We start from the raw sequence: 23,931 nt of genomic DNA, 5'->3' as shown, positions 1-23,931 counted from the left end.
ACCGTGTCCCTCTCGCGAGCACAAGCTTCTCGCCGCCGCACAGTCACCGCCGCCAGTTCACACTCGCCACCCCCAAGCTCACCATGGATGATGATATCGCTGCGCTCGTGGTCGACAACGGCTCCTGCATGTGCAAAGCCGGCTTCGCGGGAGACGACGCCCCCCGGGCTGTCTTCCCCTCCATCGTGGGACGTCCCCGGCATCAGGGCGTGATGGTGGGCATGGGCCAGAAGGACTCCTACGTGGGCGACGAGGCCCAGAGCAAGAGAGGCATCCTGACCCTCAAGTATACCATTGAGCACGGCATTGTCACCAACTGGGACGACATGGAGAAGATCTGGCACCACACCTTCTACAACGAGCTCCGCGTGGCCCCCGAGGAGCACCCCGTGCTGCTGACCGAGGCCCCCCTGAACCCCAAGGCCAACCGAGAGAAGATGACCCAGATCATGTTCGAGACCTTCAACACCCCCGCCATGTACGTCGCCATCCAGGCTGTGCTGTCTCTCTATGCCTCTGGGCGTACCACTGGCATTGTGATGGATTCCGGCGATGGGGTCACCCACACTGTGCCCATCTATGAGGGGTATGCCCTCCCCCCCGCCATCCTGCGTCTGGACCTGGCTGGCCGGGGCCTGACCGACTACCTCATGAAGATCCTGACGGAGCGGGGCTACAGCTTCACCACCACGGCTGAGTGTGAAATTGTGCGTGACATCAAGGAGAAGCTCTGCTACATCGCCCTGGACTTCTAGCAGGAGATGGCCACCGCCGCCGCCTCCTCCTCGTCCCTGGAGAAGAGCTCCGAGCTGCCCGACAGCCAGGTCATCACCATTGGCAACGAGCGTTTCCGCTGACCCGAGGCCCTCTTCCAGCCCTCCTTCCTGGGAATGGAGTCCTGCGGCATCCACGAAACTACCTTTAACTCCATCGTGAAGTGTGACGTTGACATCCGTAAGGACCTCTACGCCAACACAGTCCTGTCCGGTGGCACCACCATGTACCCTGGCATTGCCGACAGAATGCAGAAGGAGATCACAGCGCTGGCACCCAGCACAATGAAGATCAAGATCATTGCTCCCCCTGAGCGCAAGTACTCTGTGTGGATCGGCGGCTCCATCCTGGCCTCGCTGTGCACCTTCCAGCAGATGTGGATCAGCAAGCTGGAGTACGACGAGTCTGGCCCCTCCATCGTCCACCGCAAATGCTTCTAGGCGGACTGTTCCTTAGCTGCATTACACCCTTTCTTGAGAAAAACCTAACGCGCAGAAAAAAAAAATAGATGAGATTGGCATGGCTTTATCTGTTTGGTTTTGTTTTCTTTCTTTTTTTTTTGTTTTGTTTTTGTTTTGGCGCTTGACTCAGGATTTAAAAACTGGAACGGTGAGGGTGACAGCAGAGGGAGCGAGCATCCCCAAGTTCTACAATGTGGCCAGGACTCTGATTGTACATGATTACGTTTTTCTTTTCTAAAATAGCCATTCCAAAAGCCGTGCGATGCCATGTGACGGGAGACTCTTGTCCTTCTCCAAAGCCGGCCCCACTCCACATTTCCCGAGAAGGGGTTCCAGCCCTTGTCCCCTCCCCTCCAGACCCATGTGAGGTTGCAAGGGACAAGAGCATTGGTTTTGTGTAAATTATGTAACCCAAGGTTTTAAAATAAAATAATTCCACCGCCTTAATGCTTTTTTTTTCTGTTTTTAACGTTTCCTTTTAAATGGTCAGCCATTGGGCACCCCCTCCTTTTCTGTCCCCCCAAATTTAGAAGGATATGAAGGCTTTGGGTCCCCTGGGTTGGTGAGATGTGGAGGAGCCAGGGCTTTACCTGTACACTGACTTGACCAGTTCAATAAAAGTGCACACCTTAAAGAAAAAACAAAAAAATAATAATGTGTAAACTTGAAAATTTTTTTTTCCAGTTGCCATCAAGTCAGTTGCTTGCTCATGGTAAACTCATGTGTATCAGACTACAAATGTTCCCAGGGATTTCATCAGCTGATTCTGAGATGTTACTGCATGTACTAAAACCACCAACTTTTGATTAGAAGCTGAGCATATACATGAAGCCTTTGCACTACCCAGGATCTCCAAACTTGAAGATAGAATAATAGAAATAATCTACTCTGAATAGCAGAGAAAAAAATAAACTCAAAGGGGAGAAAAATGAACAAGCATGTTCATGTAACTACTACATATATATAATCAGAGTTCAGTGAACAGGAGAAAAAATATACATGAAAGATTCTCAAATTTGAAAACAATATAAACCTACAGATTTAAATCTGCCTTAGTCTAGACAGAAAGAGCTATTTCTTAAAAATAATTTTTTTTACTAAGGAAAACCTTATGAATAGTGGTGGAACATTTTCCAATATAGTGCCAGAAGATAAGCCCCTTAGGTATGAAGCTACTCAAAATATGACTGGGAAAGAGTTGGCTCCTCAAAGCAAGACCTTAATGACTGGGTGGATAAAGGATTTCAGGACCTTTATATGCCAATGTGGCTCAACTCAATATTAACTGAAACAGGTTTAAACATCAAATACTAATAATGGAATTTATGAATCATAAACTAGGAAAAGTGGAAGTTGTATAAAGAAATGAGACATTTGAAGATCAATATCCTAGACATTAGTGAGCCGAAATGGACTGATGTTGACCATTTTGAATCAGAGAATCATATGAACTATAATCCTAGGAATGACAAATTGAAGAGAGACATTGTTGAAAAGAACATTTCATGATCTATCCTGAAGTACAACATTATGGGTGAGAGGATAATATCCATACACCTATAAGGAAGACCAGTTAATTAATCAATAAGTTTGCCATTGTTCAAATTTATACACCAAAAACTGTTGCCAGAGATGAAGACATTTACTAATTTCTACAGTCTGAAATTGATCAAACAAGCAGTCAAGATGCATTGACAATTACTGGTGATTGGAATGTAAAAGTTTAAATTAAAATGATCAGCAATTGAAAATATGACTAAATATCACATAACAGGGTTTTGCAAGACTAGACACCTATTCATTGTAAATACTATTTTTCAACAACATAAATAGTACATGCAAACAATACCAAAAATAATATGGAACACCTGAAGAACAGGAAATCTAACGGGTTCGAGAGGGGCACAATCTGCAATGAGAAAATGTAGAGATAAGAAAAAGGATAGATGCAATTGAAGCATATGGGGAGGCATTATAGAACTCAAGAGCCCCTAACTTTATTAGAGGCAGGGTTAAATACTTCTCCTGCATGTAGCCTGCAACTCTTGACAGGATTACACAATGAAACATTTCACAATTCTTTGAAGGTTTACAAAGAAGCATTAATACATCAACCAAGTTATTCACAGACGGACGGGGAGGATAAGGTTGGGAACATGAAGTGACTGATAAATTTGCAAAGTGCTGCCTTCTGCAGTTTTAGTCAGAAACAGGAGACAAGTATCCGTTTATCTAAGGCAGAGAGACGGGACAGCCACTGCTTCATCAGCTCCCATGGCTGAACCATCCAGATTCTCCCACAGGCTGTGAACCACGGAAGGTGATAATCCTGTCCGGTTTGACTACAGAGCAAACAACGTTACCTTTTTAATTTTCTAAACAGAGTCAAATTGATATGGGTTGCATTCACACTGATTGTACAATCCAATAGTCAAAATGACTTAAAACACATTTCAATAAAGATGCAAGTAATAAGTAAGAAAATTCATAAGAAAAATTCTTCAACAAAATCCAAAACATTAAACAAGAAACATTTTCAATTTCAGGTGGCCATCTTGACTGACTACGTTGCAGATGAGTTTTGGTTTTCCACTGTACTCCACAACTTTTCACAACTGGGTGTCTAAATTTTAACTTTGATACCTTTTGCTTTGACATATTCAGATAACACATGCTAGAGTACTTCTTCCATATGGACTTAGTTGGGTCCTTGCTAGATGGTCGCTTGTTTGAATAAAAGCCTTTAAGATCTCAGATACTATACTTATTGATAGCTATCTCCACCACATTCGCTTATGCACTCTTCTCTTCAGTGATCAATTCAAGAGGTTAGTATCATGTAAGGTCATGTTTTCAGAATAATTGTTCTTGTATTGAGGCTAGACTTAAGTAAGAACCCAGAGTCCATCCACTTCTTTATGGAACATGCATACTCAAAATAAGAATCTATCTGTATAAAAGTTTACACTCAAAGTACAGTTAGGACATGTATACACTCTACACTCCAAACAAATGACATTAAATGTGTTTATTTACTATAATGTTTTCAACAGCAAACTAAATTAAGATTTGTTACCCTCTAGTATATTCTTTTCTAATCAAATTTAAATTGATATGAACTGTTTGTTTGGCCTCCACATGATTTAATCTCTTCCAGGGGATCTGAATTTCTAGGAAAATAATAAACAATACAATTACTAATGCAATTTCAGATGAACCTATCCTTTGCACCAGGCTTTGCCACCGGTCATGAAGGTCGTGGTTCAGGGATAGAATTCTCGCCTGCCATGCAGGAGACCCGGGTAATTCTTCATCAGTCTGTAAAATCAAATTATTAGCAGGATCATTCTCAAGAATTTCACGAAAAGATTTAAAGACTTCATAATGTCTCAATGTCTAATGTTACATTATCTTTTACATTATTTAAATGAATCAAGTTCCAATCATATTTGCTTTTCTTGTATGAGTATGGTGTAATACAATAATCAGAAACATTCTAATCACATTTCAATGACCTTTGTTTTTGTAAATCCAAACGTTGATCTCCCAGCCATTTCACGGCTTGTTGCAGCTCAATGACTTTTCCATTTAGTTCATCATCTACTCTAGCTTGATTAGTCCACATTACATGAGAATCTTTTTGCCATTTCTGCACAAAATGTTAAGTTTTGATGGATTCTTGTGGTGCAGCCCCTGCTACGGCTGCAGCAGTGGTGATGACTATTAACCTTAAAAAAAGCAACAATTAACATCCCAATAAGCCTTTTATGTATTTTCAGGAGTTATCCCCAATACCTTAGTTAACACATTTGTAATGGGACCTTCTTCCCAAGGTCCAGACATTTGCAGTGGCAGCCACACTCCTAGATAAGACTTCAATATGATAAGACTTTCTTTGTTTAAAGTCACCTGCATAGAAGTGCTAATACAAGTATACAATCTACAATTGTTGCAAGTTCCTGTTCTCATTGACAAGTTAATATTTGAATGTCCAAACGCAATCACATAAAGCAGTTGTACACAAGAGAGTTTCATTTTAAGTGTAAAGTTGTATCTGGAAGGTGAGCAACTTGTGCCTCCAAATTCTCCAATATAAGAAATAAGCTATGTAGCTACAGGTAATTTCCACAAGTCCCACTGCTCAGGTCCAATAGATGGAAAGAAAAGATGAGGTTTAGGAGGCCTAACCCACTCTCATATCATGCCATCAATATGAATCCAATAAGAAGATCCTGTATAATTCAAGCTAGTATTGTGCACATAATTACAGAAAGTTGCATTTATATCCTCAGAAGAGTTTGAAAATTTCCATGAGAACTCCAATCAACAATAGTGACAGTAATTTTCCCATGGGCTCATTGATGACATAACCAACACAACTCCTTTTGTACAATTTTATGATAAGTGAAAAATTTGCAAAATCCATTATCCCCTTACCAAGTTGTATAGTGTTATTTTCATATTCAGCAAAAGTAATTCCTGCTAAGGAAAAAAAATCTATGATCCATCCAATGAACAGATATCAAACAGATAACCAAGACACCCACATTTGCATTTTAGATTTAAGATAACCTTTTGCAAATCTCACACACAATGCCTAAGAGTCATAACCCAAAGTAATGTTCAATGCACATCTTTCCTTATTGGGGACTTTTTCCCATCACCTCATGGTCCTAGAGTCCATTGAGTGTTATTGGAGAAAACCATAGTGCCTGGCAAATACCATTCAGCAAATTGTAGTAATTGTGGATGAGGGATGTAAGTCCAATAAGAGTGATCAACTCTTACTTCAGGGAAATAACAAGCACTGCCAACATGGCCAAAAACATGTGTTCAGGAGTCAAATCAACAATGGTGGATGGCAATAAATCAAATTGGCGCCTGCATTTCTTTGTAATGGCAGCTGCTAGGACAGCTCTCTGCAAATCCATGGAAACTCCATGCTATAAATTTTCTCTTTCTGTCTGCATCTCACCCTGTCCCTCCACTAGCCCACAAAGCATGGTGTTGCAGCTAATTGGAAGATGAGAGACGAGCCCTGTTCAGTATCATTCAATCGTCAGAAATAAGCCATTCCTTTTCATCTAAGGATTGCATCAGTATTAACACAAACAAATGTAACTCCAAAATTAACTAGTGCCTGTTTAATTTATATCAACAATTTTAAAGAAAAGTTATTATGTCTAACTCTCTTCATCCCTTGAGGGTTATTATTATTAGGTAAAGGTTAATAACAGTCACAGGAGACACAAAATATTTGTAAGACCTCTTCAACAAGAACTCTTTGTTTCACTGGATAACACCAATTCCTTCTGGCCTGGGTGTAAAATCTATATCTGTACAAAATGTGTCTCTAATATCTTTTCTTCACTGTCACACAATACTTGGTTTGTAAGACTCAAGGTTAAAACTTTAACTTGGATGGCTTCCAAAAATGAAGCCCTAGCTGTTTTTGATGGAAGAGAAAAAAATATCCAGGAGTGTCCTCCTTAGAAGATGTTCTTGTACTTTTTCTTAGTTTTCTGAAAAGTACTTTCATTTATTTCATAATGACAGAGAATTTTGTTCTGAATTATGCACAGATTTACCTTCACACTTTCCTTCTTCCAAGCGCAATGGCTCCAAAACTACTTTAACTAAAGTCTATAAAGACCAAGTGTTACAAGATACATGCTCTCCCTACAAATATGCAGCTTCCTTGTGAGAAAAAATTTGTTCTCTGCTTAGATAAGTCAGAAAAATGATTTAAAAATTAACTGTTGTACTACAACTATTCAGACACTGCAACACCCACTAAGTTAGCTTATCTGTTATAGCTAACAACCAGAGCAACTTTTTTCTTATATCAAGTAAAAAAAAATCTTTTAAGTTTCTTCATTGTGCTATACTTCCTTTCAGGGACCAATTATTATACTCCCTAAAAAAATGAAAGAAATTTTTATTCCTGCACTGTGTCCCCGCTTTGCCTAATCAAGAGAGAGAAAGAAAAAAATGCTGTACACTGCTATCTAGCTACTGTCTTGCATCATAACCCCGTGATATGCCCAAAAGTTCCCCTATTCCTCATTTCCCTTATTACTCACAGAGCTCCTTCCTGGGGGCTTGAGGACCACAATGTTTCTTCTAGTTACAGTTTCCTTAATTCAGTTTCACCTGGGTAAATTCCCCCCCTTTTATGGGGCCTTCCTCCTGCCCCACAATGAGCACCAAATTGTAAGATAATATACAGACCAGCTCTATCTTACAAACCTAACAGTTTACAATGTTTGGTAAAGTGGAAGGGTAGCAAAAAAGAAGACCCTTGATTGACACTGTAGCTGCAACAATGGGCTCAAACATAAGAACAATTGTGAGGATAGTGAAGATTAGGCTTGTTTTATTCTGCTGTACGTAGGGCTTCTTTTATTCTCAACAGTTTAATTGGCATATAGTTCACATGTCAGACAATTCAATAGATCGATCACATCAAGAAGAATTGAACAAGAGTCACCACAATCAGTTTTTGAACATTTCCTTCGTTCTGTACTCATCTTTATTAGCCCCCATTTACCCCCACTTCCCCTGCTACACCCCCAAAGAATCATAAATCCAGTTACTGTCCCTATAGATTCATCTATCCTGAATTTCAAATACAGAAGAACATTTTTTAAAAAACCTAAAAGTACCAAAGTAAAACAGTCAAAAACCTCAATCTAAAAGAAATAAAATATTAAAAACTAGAACATATTTAAATGGATCATAAGGGAGGTCAAAATGATAGGGTGCTAAATTTTAACGTAACTCCATCTTCAACAACCCACTTTCCAAAGCATTCTGCATAATAGCAAGGCTATTCACAAGTCCATCTGCTTGGTCATTCCACCTCCCCCCAAAAGAATTCACTTCAGAGACAGCACTGAAGCTACAGCTCAGGGAGAGGGACATGACTGATCAGAACACACAGGAACAAATGAAGGTAAAGTAAGAGACAGTAGAACACACCCTGGCCTGGCCCACCAAGCCCTGTGGACGATAGTCCCACTCGGCAGACAAAGCACAGAAAGGACCATAGGGTCGGCACCACTATGAGACTCGCTGTCCCTCACTGACCTATAGTGCTATGAGGGACAACACTGGAGACACAGTGCAGAAATTGTGCCTAATCTGACCCCACCACATTGAGGCTAAACACTAAGGGTGTGCAACAAAACAGCAAGGGGAACAGAGTAACAAAGTCCCCAGGGAATACCAAAGATAGACTTTGGGGCTAGGACATGGCAACCCATCAGACTCAACCAGAAAACACTCTTAAAGGTTTCTTTACTTTTTTTGGCGGTCTTTTTTGTTGTTCTGTTCCGTCTTGTTTTTTTGTAAATATTATTATCTCTGTGGGTCTATCTAGATAAGATGGGTGTGATAAACAATCTGGAGGAGAAAACAACAGGACCAACAGTTCCAGGGGAACATGGGAGAGGGAGAGGTGGGGGAAAGGAAGTGGGTATTAACAACTCCATGGACAAGGGAACAGCAAGTGATCCAAAATCGATAATGAGGAGGGTAGAGGAGGCCTCGTAGGGCTTGATCAAGGGCACTATAATCCAGAGGAATTACTGAAACCAAAATGAAGGCTGAACATGATAGTAGGAGAAGAAGTAAGTAAAAGGAAATAGAGGAAAGAACTAGGAGGCAAAGGGCATTATAGAGGCCTAAATACAGGCATGTACACATGTAAATATATTTTATATAGATCTATGTACATATATTTACAGGTTTCGTATTAAGGTAACAGACAGACATTGGGCAGCTAATCAAGTACTACCTCAAAATAAGAACACTTTGTTCTGTTAACCTGGAATTCCATGATGCTCACCTTCCAAACATGATTGCTGAAGACAAATGGGTGCATAAGCAAATGTGGTGAAGAAAGCTGATGGTGCCCAGCTATCAAAAGATATAGCATCTGGGATCTTAAAGACTTGAATATAAACAAGCGGCCATCTAGCTCAGAAGCAACAAAGTCCACATGGAAGAAGCACAGCAGCCTGTGTGATCATGAGGTGTCCATAGGATCAGGTATCAGACATCAAAGAACAAAAAAATCATAGCATTGTGAATGAGGGGGAATGTGGAGTGCAGACCCAAAACCCATCTGTAGCCAACTGGACATCACCTTACAGAAGGGTTGCGGGGAGAAGACGAGCCAGTCATAGAGCAGTATAGCACTGATGAAACACACAACTTTCCTCTAGTTCTTTAATGTTTTCTCCCTTCCCTCCACCTCCCCCATTATCATGATCCCCTGGACAAGATTGCTTCACAGGAGAGTTCTATTAAGCACTCAGGGAAAAATTAACACCAAGCCTACACAAACTCTTCCAGAATATATAAAAAGATGGCAAACAACCGAGCTCTTTCTATGAAGCTTGTATAACTCTGATAGCTAAACCAAGTGAGGATCCCCAAGAATTGAAAATTACAGACCAACATCCCTAATGAACATCAATGCAAAAACTCTTTAAAAATACTGGCCAAATTCATGGAGGTCTAGACAAAGACATGTACATGCAAATATATATAGGAGGATGGGGAAATAGATCTATGTGTCTATATTTATAGGTCACGTATTAAGGTGGCGGAAGGACCTTGGGCCTCTACTCAAACACTCCCTCAATGCATGAATACCTTCTTTTATTAAATTGGAACTCTATGATGCTCACTCTCCCGACACAACGGCTGGAGCCAAAGTGGGTAAACAAGTAAATGTGGTGAAGAAAGCTGATGGTGCCCGGCTATCAAAAGAGATAGTGACTGGGGTCTTAAAGGCTTGAAGATAAACAAGCGGCCATCTAGCTCAGAAGCAACAAAGTCCACATGGAAGAACACACCAGCCTGTGTGATCGAGTGGTCCCAAAGGGATCAGTTACCAGGCATCAAAGAACAAAAAATCATATCATTGACTGCACACCTCCATGATAGGATCGCTGAAGACAAATGGGTGCATAAGCAAATGTGGTAAAGAAAGCTGATGGTGCCCAGCTATCAAAAGAGATAGTGTCTGGGGTCTTAAAGGCTTGAAGGTGAACAAGCGGCCATCTAGCTCAGAAGCAAATAAGCCCACATGGAAGAAGCACACCGGCCAGTGCGATCACGAGGTGCCCAAGGGACCAGGTATAAGGCATCATGCAAAAAAAAAAAGATATAAGTGTGTGTATGTATGTGTATATATGTGTATATGTATATATGTATATATATATCATATTAAATGAAGGGAGAAGTGCAGAGTGGAGACCCAAGGCCCAAGTGTCGGCCAATGGAGATCCCCTCATAGAGGGGTTTAGGAGAGGAGATGGGTTAATTAGGGTGTGAGGTAGTATCGATGAAGAACACAGCTTTCCCCAAGATCCTGGATGCTTCCTCCCCCCAACTACCATGATCCGAATTCTACCTTGCAGGGCTGGATAGGACAGAGGCTGTACACTGGTACATATGAGGGTTGGAGGTACAGGGAATCCAGGGTGGATGATACCTTCAGGACCAAGGGTGTGAGGGACGATGCTGGGAGAGTGGAGGGTGAGTGGGTTGGAAAGGGGGAACTGATTACAAGGATCCACATGTGACCTCTTCCCTGGGAGAGGGACAGCAGAGAAGGGGGGAAGGGAGACTCCAGATAGGGCAAGATATGACAAAATAACGATGTATAAATTACCAAGGGCATATGAGGGAGGGGGGAATGGGGAGGGAGGGGTGGAAAAAAAAGAGGACCTGATGCAAGGGGCTTAAGGGGAGAGCAAATGCCTTGAGAATGATTGGGGCAGGGATTGTATGGATGTGCTTTATACAATTGATGTATGTATATGTATGGATTGTGTAAGAGTTGTTTGAGTCCCTAATAAAATGTAAAAGAAGAAAAGAGAAAAAAATGATTAGGGCAAAGACTGTACAGATGTGCTTTATACAATTGATGTATGTATATGTATGAACTGTGAAAAGAATTGTATCAGCCCCAATAAATTGTTTAAAAAAAATACTGGCCAATAAAATACCAATGTATAGAAAACAAATAGTTCACCATGACCAAGAAGGATTCATACCAAGGATGCAGGGATAATTCAACATATAAAAGACCAGGAGAGGGGAAAAAATGAAGAGCTGCTACCAAGGGCTCAAGTAGAAAGAAAATATTTTTTAAATGATGATGACAACAAATGTACAAATGTGCTTGATACAATGGATGAATGTATGGATTGTGATAAGAGTTGTACGAGCCCCAATAAAGTGATCTAAAAACAAAAACACACGAAGTACCATTAGTATCACTCACCACATTGACATGAAAAACTGTAAGCCCCACATGATAATATAGATAGGTGCAGAAAAAGCATTCGACAACATCCAACACCAATTCCTATTTAAGACACTCAAGAAGATAGGAATCAAAGGAAAAGTCCTCAAAATAATATGAGCTATATATAAAAAACCAACAGCCAACGTGGGAGTCAATGGAGAAAAGACCAAAAAAATCCCACTGAAAAAGGGGACCAGACAAGGATGATCCTTGTCCCCACTCTTATTTAACATCATACTGAAGGTCCTAGCTAACAGCGTAAGACAAAGAAAAGATATCAAAAATATTCGCTTGTGGAAGGAAGAGGTGAAACTATCGTTATTCACAGATGATATGATTTTATATATGGAAAATCCAAAAAAGCTCCACAAGCGGAGTACTGGAAGCAATAGAGGAATGGCAGAGGGGCAGCATACAACATCAACAAACAGAAGTCTGGACTTCTGTTGGACTGCTATACACATCAGACAAGATCCCAGAAGAGGGGATAAAAAAGGTGGTACTCTTCACAATAACCAAGCACAAATTCAAATATTTAGGGATATACCTGACTAAAAAACAAAAGATTTGTATGAGGAAAACTACAGAACACTTTAACAAGAAACCAAGAGTGACCTCAACAAATGGAAGAATATGCCATGCTCATGGAAAGGAAGTTATGTAAGGTCTCTCTCTCTCTCCGGGACTAGATTTCAGCCTCGGTCCTTGTCTCCACGCGAGAAAGATTTCACGCCAAAGCCGGGCTCGTGATCCAAGTGAGTTTAATGAGAGTTAAAAGAAGTTTCAGGTTTTACGCGGCACCCATTAGGATTCCTTTGACCATGCGGCCTGGCAGAGACTGCCCCAGGTCACGCAAGGATCTCTCCCCTCCCACGAAGACGACCAGACCGCCCAAACAAGACCCTCTCCCTCTCGGTTCCTGCCTTCTTAAGGGTTCCCAGGGGAGGCGTGGTGAACGACCCCAGGTCGATCCCATTGGCTGAATTGCAGTCACCTGGCCCAGGTGGGCTGCTCCAGGTGTAACGCCCATCTGGGCCCACGGGCGGGAAAATCCAGCTTTGTCCTTTGCTGGCTCTCCTGGGCATGCGTAAATGGACTTCCCAATTCCCTAAGCTAAGCTGCCTAACAGTTACAATGTAGTAAAGATGTCAGTTCTGCCCAAGGCACTATATAATTTTAATGCTATAACAAACCAAATACTTTCATCTTTCTTCAAAGAATTGGGAAAAACTGATTACCAACTTCATGTGGAAAAAATATGCTAAGTGAGGTAAGCCAAGCACAAAAGGACAAGTACAATATGAGTCTGCTGAGGGAAGCTTAAAAATGCAAAAGGGGCATAGGGAAAACTCTACTGTATGCATATATTCCTGGAATTAGGTCCAGGTAGTAAGGCAGGGGCCAGACCAAATCCAGGGATACATATAGTAGTCAACTAAAAAGGAGAGATTGGGGGGGGGGTGTTGGTAGCATGCTAACAGAACACTAACCCACCCAAGGGGAGGATGCTGTTTATATCTCCACAGGGAAAGAGGGAACAGACTTTAACCTGCTGCTCCAAGACATGAATTCAACATACTGGCAGGAAGCAGGGAACCAATAGAGAGGTCTGAGGTGCCGGCCTCAATCCCAACTACATGGACACCCCTCTTCCCACAGAAGAATTCACTTTAGAGGACATCACTGAAGCTACGGCTCAGGGAGAGGGACAAGTCTTATCAGAACACACAAGAACAAATGAAGGGGGAGGGAGAGAGAGAGAGTGGAGCACATCCTGGCCCACCGAACCATGAGGACTATATTCCTGCTCATAGAGTCGATGCACAGAAAGGACCGTAGGGCCGGCCTTACCACATGACATGATGTTCCTCACTGACTCATAGTGTTATGGGGACAACACTGGAGACACAGTGTGGGAATTGTGCCTGATCTGAACCCACCATACCGAAGAGAAACACTAAGGCTGACCATCCAAGCAAGCCACTAGGCATAGCCCATGAATCAGTATACAGTCTCACATCTGGCTATTTTTCCTTGCAGGCAAACTGAATGGCCAGGAGCACTGCTTGAAATTCTGCCCATTGGGAGGATTTCCCTTCACCACTGTCCTTCAGGGAGATCCCAGAAAGGGGCTGTAGTGCTGCTGCTGTCCACTTACCGGTGGCACCTGCATATAGTAAACCAAGCATAAATTTTTTTGGTCTTCAGTTAAAGTATGGTAAGGAACTCCCTAGGAGACCATAGGTTCAGACTGGGAAAAGGAAGGTAATGTGACAGGAGAGGATACTGTGGGCATTTTGGGCCACTTCTTCATGCAGTTTACTTGTACCTTCAGGCCCTGATTTGGCCCGATCTCGTATATACCACTTCCATTTAACAATGGAGTATTGCTGCACATGTCCAACTTTATGATTCTGTGCGTCAGATAATACCCAGTTCATGATGGGTAGTTCAGGCCTCATGGTGACTTGCTGGCCCATGGTGAGGCGTTCAGTCTCCACCAAGGCCCAGTAGCAGGCCAACAGCTGTTTTTTAAAGGGGGAGTAGTTGTCTGCAGAGGAAGGCAGGACTTCACTCCAAAATCCTAACGGTCTACACTGTGATTTACCAATAGGGGTCTGCCAAAACTCCACACTGCATCTTTATCTACAACTGACACCTCTAACACCATTGGGTCAGCTGGATCATATGGTCCCAGTGTCAAAGCAGCTTGCACGGCAGCCTGAACCTGTTGCAGAGCCTTTTCTTATTCTGGGTCCTAGTCAAAATTGGAGGCCTTTCATGTTACATGATAAATAGGTCAAAGTAGAACACCCAAGTGAGGGATATGTTGCCTCCAAAATCCGAAGAGGTCCACTAGGCATTGTGCCTACTGTTTAGTTGTTGTTTTGGGGAGGGGGGGTAGATGCAATAGCTTATTCTTCCCTTTAGGAGTATCTAGACATGCCCTATACCACTGAACCCATAGAAATTTTATTTAGGTGGAGGGTGCCTGAATCTTCGTTGGGTTTATTTCCCAACCTCTTGTACGCAGATGTTGTACCAATGAATCTAGAGTCTTTGATACATCCTCCTTAGTTGGTCCAATCAGCACAATGTCATCAATATAATGGACTAGTATCACATTTTGTGGAATAGACGGGCAATCGAGGTCCCTTCGGACTATGGCACAGGATGGAAGATTTGATGTACCTCTAGGAGAGAGTTGTGAAAGTGTATTGTTGCCCTTGCCAGCTGAAGGTAAACTGCTTCTGGTGGTCCTTTGAGACTGGTATCGAGAAGGTAGCATTGGACAGATCAATAGACCAAGTACCAGGAGAAGTATTAATTTGCTCACGCAATGAAATCACATCTGGAATGGCAGCTGCAATTGGAGTCACCACCTGGTTACGCTTACGATAATTCGCTGTCATTCTCCAGGATCCATCTGTCTTCTTTATAGGCCAAATAGGTGAGTTAAATGGGGATGGGGTAGGAATCACCACACCTGCATCTTTCAAGTCTTTGATGGTGGCACTGATCTCTGCAATCCCTCCAGGAATGCGGTACTGCTTTTTGGTTTACTATTTTCCTAGGCAATGGCAGTTCTAATTGTGTCCACTTGGCCTTTCCTACCATGATAGCCCTTATTCTACATTTCAGGGATCCAATATGAGGGTTCTGCCAGCTACTGTTTGTCTGTTCTACTGATGCATTCTGGAACTGGGGAAAGAAGCACAGGATGGGTTCAGGGGCCCACTGTATCCACAGTGAGGTGTACCTGAGCTAAAACTACATTGATAACTATATAAGCCCCAACTCCGACTGGTGGGACATCGAAACACTTTGGGTCTCCTGGAATTAGTGTCAGTTCAGAGCCAGTGTCCAGTAATCCCCCAAAAGTTTGATTATTTCCTTTCCCCCAATGAACAGTCACTCTTGTGTCCCTTTGGGGAAAACTAGAAGAAAGACCAACAGTATAAAACCTTCCGTGATGCAGCAGGGTCCTCCTTCAAAGGGACACAACCTCCCGCTCATAGAAGGGGTTGTGGGTCTGTAAACTGGCTCAGGTCTGGGAATTGATTGGGTGATCATGACTGTCATACTGCTGTTCACTTGATCTAGCATTCTTCCACCTGTATAGATCACATAACTATTTAGTATGTTTCCCATCTATTTCACTCCTAGGGACACTATTGCTAAGTAGCCAATGCCATAATTCCAGACAAGACAGGTTACTTTGATGACTACAGAAACCTTGCTGTCTATTATAACCATGTCCACCCTGTCTTGTTGATTCAATGCTGACACCTGCCCTCTACCACCATGGGGCCCAGTCAGCCCCATTGTGGGCAAATGTCGGGGTTTGCCTAAGGCAGTTCCCACTGTTAATCCTGGTGCACATAAAATAGCAATTAAGGGACTCTTCAGAGATGCTGGGGCCCACTTCACAAACTTTTTCCTTATGGTTGTGGTGAAGGGTATGTCCTTAGGACACCCCCTTTTTGTGTCTATGGGAATATCCTGATAGATCCAGTCCAACATACCAATTTCCCTAAGCTTTTGGATGCCTTCTTCTACAGTGTACCAAGGTAGGTCAGGTACCTCAAATTGGTCGAATCTGGGCCATATGGCAGTCCATGCTTCATCAAACCAACCAAATTAAAGAATTAGATCCTCTCTCCGCCTCTCTCGCTGAAACATTGAAAGAAGAATCTGTGGTTAGGGGTCCCATATCCAGAAACTCAGACTGGTCTAATATTACATTTCTTGCACCAGTATCCCTCACCCTCAGTAACCATTCCCACGGATATTCCCCAGGCTTCTGCTTGTACATATTTGAAAACTCAAGCAGATCTTTGTGAATATAGTTCACTTCTTCTTGGGTAATCATCTCAACCTCACTTTTAGGAGCTTTCTAAACCTTAATTTTAGTTACAGTTCTAGAGGAAATAATGGGTGGTGAGGGTGTTTCCTGGGTGCTCTCAACAATATCTTGTAATGCATCTCCCTCAGGCAATGCTACAGATGCACTCCCACCTGGCATCCCAGTCTGAACAGTTCGGCTAATCTGCTCAGATGTGGGTTGTTTTATTGATAGTGGATTAATACCCTCAGCTGGGAGGGGTGGATCCATTGACTAGGCTAGGTCAATTGCCTCTAGGGGCTCAATATCCTCCTCTTCTGGATCATCAGCACACATGTTCCTATCCCATGTTTTAGGGTCCCAACTTTTCCCTATCAATGCCATCACTTTGGTATCAGACACAACTCTAGATCTGCAATTCAGCTGATGTTGTAATTCAGCCACTCACATAATGAGACTCTGGACCTTGTTCTCAACAATGTAAGCTCTATTCCTAGAGGAGAGATGGCTCTCCTTTGTAGACCAGGCGGAAGCTTTCAAATCTGTTAGTCGGCACCTGAGGCATGCTTCTGAGGCTCTGAGACCATCCCTCTCCTTAATCACACTTTCCATTGTAAGAAGGACCAGCCAATCAGCTTCCTTATACTTCTCATCCTGACAAAACTGCTGGAAAATATCAAACATACAATCACCCAGAGTCTCTCCTCTAACCAGCACCTCATCTATCGGTGGTGATACTGTAGATATTAGCTTTGCTATTTCACACCATGGATTAGTAAGAGTGGCAGACTTACCCATGCCTTTGGGTGTAGAAATAGCATTATTAGTGCTGTTAAGACTAATAAGGCTGGAGAGCCAATTTAAGAAGCCCATATTTATGATTTTATTTCTCTAGAACCACTCTCAGTACCAATTATGTTAGACAGGGTTCTCTAGAGAAACAAAACCAGAATGCTAATAATTATATATATATGTATATATTTATATAGATAGATAAGAATTAAACAATCTATTAAGCAGTACAAATGGCTCAGTGCAACTCACTCCCATGAGACAGCTGTGAGATATTGGCAGTCCTTCAAGTTTTGAGGGCCACCATGTAGTCTTCTGTAGAGCAATTGAGGCAGATAGGTCACCAACAGTCAGATGACAGGATGCGACAGTCCCCAGCTCAAGAAATGTACATTCCAATAGTGTGGCAAAGTAGGTCTTGAAGGAACCTCAAATTACAATGACATAGTCTACAGGTTAGGTGTCTCACAGGTAGTGTAGCTTGCAAATTGAGGCACAGAACAAGCAAGGCAGCCGCACACTGGTCCTATGATCAAAGAGCAAGAGACAAGAAAGGCGAGGCTTGCCAACCCATTTATGTCTCTGCCCTTCAATTAATCCCACATGTGTTCATTGACCATGTGGGCACAATAAATGTTAACTATCTCATGCATATTTTAGGGTGTTAATAAGCCTTCTTCCAAACTTGACACCACATTCTGCTTCAAATAATATATATTCTCTGATTATTTGCTCAGATACAGACTGAATAAGTATGGTGAGAGGATACAACTTTGATGCACACCTTTCCTGATTTTAAGCCATATAATAAGCCTTTGTCCTGTTCTCACAACTGTATTAATCCAGTGTTCTGGAATTTCAATTCTTCTCAAGATAATCCATAGTTTAAGATCCACACAGTTGAATACCTTTGCATAGTCAATAACACAATTAAATATCTTTCTTGTATTCTCTTTGAGCCAAGATCTATCTGACATCAGCAATGATATCTCTTATCCCATATCCTCTTCTGAATCTGGCAGTTCCCTGTCAATGTACTCCTGCAAATGTTCTTGGATGACCTTTAGCAAAATATTACTTGTATGTGACATCAAAGATATTGTTCTATCATTTGGGCATTTTTTTGTCTTCTTTCTTTGGAATGGGTACAAATATGGATCTCTTCCAGTCAGTTGTCCAAGTAGCGGTCTTCCAAATTTCTGGCAATAGATAAGTTAGTAGTGCTTCCAGTGCATCATCAGTTTGTTGAAACATTTCCATGGTTTTTCCATCAATTCTTGGAATATTGGTTTTGGCTAATGCATTCAGTGTAGCTTGGACTTCTTTCTTCAGTACCATTCAGTTCTGATCATATGCTACTTCTTGAAATGGTTGAATGTCAGCTAATTACTTTTAATACAATGATTTGATCTATCTTTTTTGGATGTTCCTGCATTGTCCAACATTTTGTCCAAAGAATTTTGCAGTATTGCAAGTTTAGGCTTCTGTTTTTCTTGAATTCTTGAGCTTGTTCTTCCTTTTAGGTTTCCATATCTAGGTCTTTGCACATATCGTTATAATATTTTGTTTTCTTGAGCTGCATTTTGATATTTTATTTTAAGATCTTTATCATTTCTTCCATTTGTCTTTGCTATTCTCAAGAGTAAGTTTCAGAGTCTCTTCTGACATCTACTTTGATCTTTTCTTTCTTTACTGTTTTTAATGACTTTTGATTTCTTCATGTATGATGTTCTTGAAGTCATTCCACAGCTCATTTAAGCTTCTGCCATTAGTTCAATGTCTATCAAATTTGTTTTCAAAATTCAGGTAGGATAGACTCAAGGTTGTAGTTTGGTTCTTCTGGGCTTCTTTCATTTTCTTCAGCTTCACCTTGAATTTATATATGAGTAACCCGTCTGCTCCTGACCTCTTTGTATTCCATCTGGAGAAGCCTCTTATGCTGTTGAAAAAGGTACTGACAATGAAGTAGTCATTGGTCTCCCAAAATTCTATTATGCAATCTCCACCTTCATTTCTATCACCAAGATCATAGTTTCCAACTACTGCTTCTTCCTGTTTGCAACTTTTGCATTCTAATTGAAAATAATTATCAATACATCTTGATTGTATGTTTGATCAAGTTCAAACTGAAGACATATATACAATTTTCTTTTAAAAAATCATTTCATTAGGTGCTCATACAACTCTTAGCACAATCCATACATACATTAATTGTGTAAAGCACATTTGTACATTCATTGTCCTCATCATTCGCAAAACATCCGCTCTCCACCCAAGCCCCTGGCCTCAGCTCCTCATTTTTCTCCCTCCCACCCCGCTCCCCACTCCTTCATGAACCCTTGATAATTTACAAATTTTTATTTTGTCATATATTGCAATGTCTGGCGTCTCCCTTCACCCACTTTCCTGTTGTCCGTCCCCCAGGGAGGAGGTCACATGTAGATCCTTGTAATCGGTTCCCCCTTTCCAACCCACCCTCCCTCCACCCTTCCAGAATCGCCACTCACACCACTGGTCCTGAAGGGATCATCCGCCCTGGATTCCCTGTGTTTCCAGTTCCTATCTGTATCAGTGTACATCCTCTGGTCTAGCCATATTTGTAAGGTAGAATTAGGATCATGATAGTTGGGCGGGGGGAGCATTTAGGAACCAGAGGAAAGTTGTCTGTTTCATTGTTGCTACATCGCACCCTGACTGGCTCTTCTCCTCCCCTCAACCCTTCTGTAAGGGGATGTCCAGTGGCCTACAAATGGGCTTTGGGTCTCCACTCCGCTCTCACCCCCTCATTCACAATTACATGATTTTTTTGTTCTGATGATGCCTGATACCCGATCCCTTTGACACCTTGTGATCGCACAGGCTGGTGTGCGTCTTCCAGGTGGGCTTTGTTGTTTCTGAACTAGATGGCCGCTTGTTTACCTTCAAGCCTTAAGACCCCAGATACTATATCTTTTGATAGCTGGGCACCATCAGCTTTCTTCACCATATTTGCTTATTCACCCACTTTGTCTTCAACGATTGTGTCAGGAAGGTGAGCATTATATAATGCCAATTTAATATAAGAAAGTATTCTTGCATTGAGGGAGTACTTGCGTAGAGGCCCAATGTCCTTCTGCTACTTTATAATAGGAAGGTTTTAATGAAAACAACTGGGAATAGAAATACCACACAACACATCAATGTCTTTGCTGGGCATATAACCCCCCTCCCCAAATAAGAGACAGACAAGACCAGATATACACTCTCCCATGTTCATTGCAGCATAGTTCATAATAGAAAGAAGCTGGAAACAGCTCAAAGACCCATCAGTAGAAGAATGGATAAAGAAACTCTGGTACACACACAAAATGGAATAAGATGAATCCCTGAAAAACAGCAATGAACCACAAAACACTGGATGACATGGATTTAACTGGAATCCATTATACTGAGTGAAGTTAGTCAATTACAAAAGGACAAATATTGTATGAGTCTACTATAGTGGTTCTCAACCTGTGGGTCACGACCCCTTTGGGGGATCGAATGACACTTTCACAGGGGCTACCCAATTCATAACAGTAGCAAAATTATAGTGATGAAGTAGCAATGAAAAAAATCTTATTTTTGGGAGGTCACCACAACATGAGGGACTGTATTAAAGGGTTGCGGCATTAGGAAAGTTGAGAACCACTGGTCTACGATTATACCTTATCCCTTTGACACCTCATGATCACACAGACTGGTGTGCTACTTCTATTTGGGCTTTGTTGCTTCTGAGCTAGATGGCCGCTTGTTTACCTTCAAGGCTTTAAGACCCCAGACGCTATATATTTTGATAGCCAGGCACCATCAGCTTTCTTCACATTTGCTTATGTACTCATTTATCTTTAGCCATCATATCAGGGAGGTGAGCACACAAGGATATGATTGTTCATTCTTTGATGCCTGAAACTGATTCCGTTGGCACCTCATGAGCATGCAGGTTGGTGTGCTTCTTCCATGAGGACTTTGTTGCTTTTGAGCTAGATGGCTGCTTGTTTACCTTCAAGCCTTTACGACCCCAGATGCTATATCTTTTGATAGCTGGGCACCATCAGCTTTCTTCACCACATTTGCTTATATGCCGATCGTGTCGCAAAGGTGAGCTTCATGGAATGCCACTTTAATAGAAGAAAGTATTCTTGCATTGAGGGAGTACTTAAGTGGAGGCCCAATGTCCACCTGCTTCCTTAATACTAAATCTATACATATATGCATATAGATATATTTCCACATCCTCATATATAAATATATTTACATAAGTACATGCCTGTGTTTAGACCTCTATTAATGCCCTTTACCTCCTAGCTCTTTCCTCTATTTCCTTTGATTTTCCTCTTGTCCTACTATCATGCTCAGCCTTCATTTGGGTTTCAGTAATTCCTCTTGGTTACTGTACCCTTGGTCATGCACTACTAGGCCTCCTACACCCTCCTCACCACCGATTTGGATCCCCTGTTGTTCCCTTGTCCCTGGGTTTGTTAACACCACTACCTTTCCCCCACCCTCTCCCTCTCCCATGTCCCCCCGGAACTATTGGTCCCGTGGTTTTCTCCTCCAACTTGTTCATCCAGCCTATCTTATTTAGACAGACCTACGGAGATAGTAACATGCACAAAAACAAGACAGAGCAAAACCAATCAACAAAATAAAACAAAACAATAAGCCTATGACACAAAACAAAACACAACCAGAAAGAAAAGCTTGCAGTTAGTTCAAGGACTGTTTGCTGGCCTTTAGGAGTGTTTCCCGGTCGAGTCTGATGGGGTGCCAATCCCTGGCCCCAAAGTTTATTTTTGGTATTCCCTGGGGACTTCGTTGCTCTGTTCCCCTGGCTGTTCTGTTCCACACCCTTAGTGTTTTGCCTCGTTGTCATGGGATCAGATCGGGTGGAATTCCCACACTCTGTCTCCAGTATTGTAGGGTTATGTGTTGTAGGGTTATGTGTCAGTGAAGCATGTCGTGTCTCATACTGGGGCAGGCCATATGGTTTTTTTCTGTGAATTGGCTGCTCTGAGTGGAAATCTCTTCATCAAGAGTTGGTGGGCCACAAAGTGCTCTACACTCTCTTCTTCTCCCTTAATTTGCTCCCATTTGCTCTGTTCAGACATGTCCCTCTCCTGGAGCTGCAGCTTCAGTGCTGTCCTCTGAAATAAAATCTTCTGGGGTGAGGAACAGGTGTCCACATAGTTGGGATTGGCGTCAGCCCCTCAGACTTCTCCACTGGTTCCCTACTTCATGCTGACATGTTGCAGTCACATCTTGGAGCACTGGATTGAAGTCTGGTCCCTCTTTCCCTGTGGAGATATACACAATACCCTCCCCTTTGGTGGGTTAGTGCCCTGTGCCCCTGCTACCCTTTTCTTTTTTTATCCCCCCTCCCTCCTTTTTAGTTGGTTACCATATGTATCCATATATACAATTTTTCAATGTCTGTAGCATTAGCTTTCATGGTTGGTGCATAAATTTATATAATAGGTATATTATATTGACTGGATTTCCTTGTATGTGGATAGATATCCTATCACAGACAGTACTGTACCTTCAAGATATCTCTTAAAATATATTTTTGTTGATGAATGCAATGCTATTCCTCTTATGTAATTACCAGCATAGTAAACTATGATTTTTCTGATTCAAAATGGCCAAACCAGTCCATTTGAGGTCTATAACGCATAGAATATCAATCTTTATGAGGGCCATTTCATTTGTGACAACTTCCAATTTTCTTAGATTCATACTTTGTACATCCCAAGTTCCAATTATTAATGTAGGTTTGTAGCTATTTCTTCTCATTTTAAGTCATGGCCAATCAGCAGATGAAGGTCCTGAAAGCTTTATTCCCACAAGGCTTTACTCCATCAATGTCATTATGAGAAGGTGACTCTTCTTCAGCCATATTTTGAGTGCCTTTCAACCTGAGATGCTCATCTTCAGCACTATCTCTGACAGTGTACTGCAGTTATTCATTAGCTTTTCAGTATATGAACAATGTTTCACTATACATAAGGTTTTCAAGAATTAATTCTTCTGAAGTGGATAACCTAGTTTTTAAAATCATTTTATTGAGGGCTCTTAAATCCATATATCCATTGTGTCAAGCACAGTTGTACGTATGTTTTCATCGTCCTTTTCAAAACATTTTCTTTCTACTTGAGCCCTTGGTATCAGCTCATTTTTCCCCTCTCTCCCCGGCCCTCCCACCCTCATGAACCCTTGATAAATTACAAACTACTATTATATTTTACACCATCTGCTGTCTCCCTTCACCCATGTTTCTGTTGTTCATCAGCCTGGGTGGGTGGGGGGTTATACGTTGATCATTGTGATCAGTTCCTCCTTTCTCCCCCGACCTTCCCCCTACCTTTATGGTGTCACTACTCCCATTATTGTTCCTGAAGAGATTATCTGTCCTGGATTCCGTGTGTAGAGAGCTCTTATTTGTAACAGTGTGCATGCTCAGGTCTAGCCGGATTTGTAAGGTGTAGAACTGGGGTCATTATAGTGGGCAGAGGGGGCATTAAAGAACTAGAGGAATGTTGTATGTTTCATCGGTGCTATATTGTACCCTGGCAGGTTCCTCCTTTCTTTGTGACCCTACTGTGAGGTCTACAGAGGGGTTTGGAACTCCAATACATCCCCTTCCCTCATTTGCATTGATATGGTTGTCTTTTGAGTCTTCTGATGCCTGATACCTGATCCTGTCTACACCTCAC

General features: G+C 41.9%; 1 pseudogene; it reads left to right on the top strand.

Annotated features, from left to right (window-relative positions):
• Window positions 1-1,229, top strand: LOC142433984 (actin, cytoplasmic 1 pseudogene; annotated as a pseudogene).
• The last annotated feature ends 22,702 nt before the right edge of the window (window positions 1,230-23,931 follow it).

The sequence above is a fragment of the Tenrec ecaudatus genome, chromosome X (assembly GCF_050624435.1).
Source record: "Tenrec ecaudatus isolate mTenEca1 chromosome X, mTenEca1.hap1, whole genome shotgun sequence".
NCBI lineage: Eukaryota > Metazoa > Chordata > Mammalia > Afrosoricida > Tenrecidae > Tenrec > Tenrec ecaudatus.
This window is presented reverse-complemented; position numbering and strand designations above follow the sequence as displayed.